At 41.7% G+C, this 2,956-nt stretch overlaps 1 long non-coding RNA gene across 1 annotated transcript; it reads left to right on the plus strand.

Moving 5' to 3' along the window:
- Window positions 1–738: 738 nt before the first annotated feature.
- On the plus strand, window positions 739–2,948 carry LOC139575630 (uncharacterized). Its single transcript, XR_011674982.1, has 2 exons — window positions 739–931; window positions 988–2,948. It is a non-coding gene; the product is annotated as an uncharacterized lncRNA (long non-coding RNA).
- The last annotated feature ends 8 nt before the right edge of the window (window positions 2,949–2,956 follow it).

The following is a 2,956-nucleotide window of genomic DNA, read 5'->3' on the forward strand; positions in this document are numbered from 1 at the left end:
TCGTCTCCAATGGCCCTGAGTATTCCATCCACTGACTGAGAGGTGATTTACCTTGTTGTCGTCTCCAATGGCCCTGAGTTCCATCCACTGACTGAGAGGTGATTTACCTTGTTGTCGTCTCCAATGGCCCTGAGTATTCCATCCACTGACTGAGAGGTGATTTACCTTGTTGTCGTCTCCAATGGCCCTGAGTTCCATCCACTGACTGAGAGGTGATTTACCTTGTTGTCGTCTCCAATGGCCCTGAGTTCCATCCACTGACTGAGAGGTGATTTACCTTGTTGTCGTCTCCAGTGGCCCTGAGTTCCATCCACTGACTGAGAGGTGATTTACCTTGTTGTCGTCTCCAATGGTCCTGAGTTCCATCCACTGACTGAGAGGTGAGAGTATTCCATCCACTGACTGAGAGGTGATTTACCTTGTTGTCGTCTCCAATGGCCCTGAGTATTCCATCCACTGACTGAGAGGTGATTTACCTTGTTGTCGTCTCCAATGGCCCTGAGTATTCCATCCACTGACTGAGAGGTGATTTACCTTGTTGTCGTCTCCAATGGCCCTGAGTATTCCATCCACTGACTGAGAGGTGATTTACCTTGTTGTCGTCTCCAATGGCCCTGAGTATTCCATCCACTGACTGAGAGGTGATTTACCTTGTTGTCGTCTCCAATGGCCCTGAGTATTCCATCCACTGACTGAGAGGTGATTTACCTTGTTGTCGTCTCCAATGGCCCTGAGTATTCCATCCACTGACTGAGAGGTGATTTACCTTGTTGTCGTCTCCAATGGCCCTGAGTATTCCATCCACTGACTGAGAGGTGATTTACCTTGTTGTCGTCTCCAATGGCCCTGAGTATTCCATCCACTGACTGAGAGGTGATTTACCTTGTTGTCGTCTCCAATGGCCCTGAGTATTCCATCCACTGACTGAGAGGTGATTTACCTTGTTGTCGTCTCCAATGGCCCTGAGTTCCATCCACTGACTGAGAGGTGATTTACCTTGTTATGTTCTTCAATGATAATTGAGAACTGAGTCAGATTCCCCTTTCCTGTGCTCAGCCATGTCTTCTAAGTATCATTTCAAGCAGTTTGAAAACAACATGAGTGGTCTGTTTTGTAACATTGGACCACAAATTAGGCACAATTGAAGTCAGTAGATTTAATGAAGGGTGTTGATTTTCTCCAAAGAAAAATGGTACTGGTATTGTATATGAATGGATATGAATAGTGAGTTGAGATCTGACACCATGTTTGGAAGAAACACACTTTTCAGAACATATGTGCCTCATAAATTGTGATTATTGTGTCGACAAACACTTGAATCGTAAGGATGCCAACAACAATTTCACTTGTTTCTTGACGATGCCTCCAAACTGCCTTTCACAACGTGAACATGATCATAAATCCAGTACTGTAGCCCTTTTCTTGGACACGGTAAAGTTGGACTGGGTTTAACACAACTGTAAATGTAATGTATTTCTTAACAGAAAGGAGAGAGGACACTTTAAACGCTGACACAGTGTTCAGTTACATTTTTATTTTCTTTATAAATCATAAAGAAATCATAAAGAAATCATAAATTGGCCACAGAATCCACTCAGCAAATGTTACAGAAAGTATGTATTGTAATGATTCTACATAACAGAGTGTCATATCTGTGTTCTACACAATACATTTCTACATTATGTAATGTTTTGTATTCTAGTAATGATCAGATGAGATAAAAACCAGACTGACTCTGACATTTTAGGACTGTAGATGTGCATCTCTGGTTTAATGAACAAAATCGCCAGGAGTGATTGTCACAAGGTCCTCTAGTAGGTATAATGATATGATACTGTTACGTATGGACAGTGGTGGACTGGGACACTGTTAACTACACATATATATATATATATATATTGGTTTGACCTTTGAAGACCAAGGTCCTCTGTCAGTAGTACATTCTTTGCATCATATTGTGAATGTTTATCCCAATGAGTTTGATCTCCTCCTTGATGATTGTACTGTAAATGTTTATTTTTAACGAGAACCAGCTCAAATACACTTTATCCTATAGGTATATGTCTGTTCTGTTAACTGTTGCTGGACAGGAAGGTGAGAAGGTTAGGGCAGCTCCCAGTCCTGGAGTTTGGTCCTCTACATGGAGTCTGGCTTTCATTCTCTCATTCCCAGTGAGTGAACACACCTTGTCTGAAGGTTGCTCCTATTCTGTATAGTATTCATACAGTGTCTCTTGGTATTCTAATGGGTGGACATGGCATGCATGAGTCTACACATGGAACCCAAGACTGAGATGAGCCTGGTTTGAGTATCTTTGATAAGAGGAACAAGTGACAGGGGGAAGAGTGTAATTGTGTTGGTCACAGTATACCAAAGGATGGGTGGAAGAGCATATCACCTCACACATCATAGGTGGTATTGCAACACAACAATAAACTGTTGAAATGAAGAGCTGTCCCAAAAATGTAACATATTTTCTCCTGTTTATCATGACGACACATTATTGCATTATTTCAGATGCAGGTTATAGTTTTTCACCCTGATTTCCTTTTTTTACTGACCCCCTGTACAGTAGACTATCTGTTTTCAGATGCACCCTGGGAGATTAGGTTTTCCATCCTGTCCAGTGTGTCTGAGTGTAAATAGGAGAGGAACATTCTCTCTTGCTGTAACTCCTAACCAGAACTGTTGCTTTTCTGTTTCCAGCATCTCTTTTGCTGATGGACTGACAACACTCATGGTTGTGAATGGATGGTTATGTTACCATGTAGCTACTGTATTGTACAATGAAACCCTTTCTGTCTGTTCTGTAGATGCTGACCAGTTTTGTGTTGAAATGAACACTTTTCACATTTGAATGCTGATACATCAGTCTGAAGAGAGAAACAGGATGCCAGATTATGCGATATGAATCTTTGCAGATTAACTCAATAAAAGGGATGACAGATTGGCTGTT

The sequence above is a fragment of the Salvelinus alpinus genome, chromosome 5 (genome assembly GCF_045679555.1).
Source record: "Salvelinus alpinus chromosome 5, SLU_Salpinus.1, whole genome shotgun sequence".
NCBI classification, from domain to species: domain Eukaryota; kingdom Metazoa; phylum Chordata; class Actinopteri; order Salmoniformes; family Salmonidae; genus Salvelinus; species Salvelinus alpinus.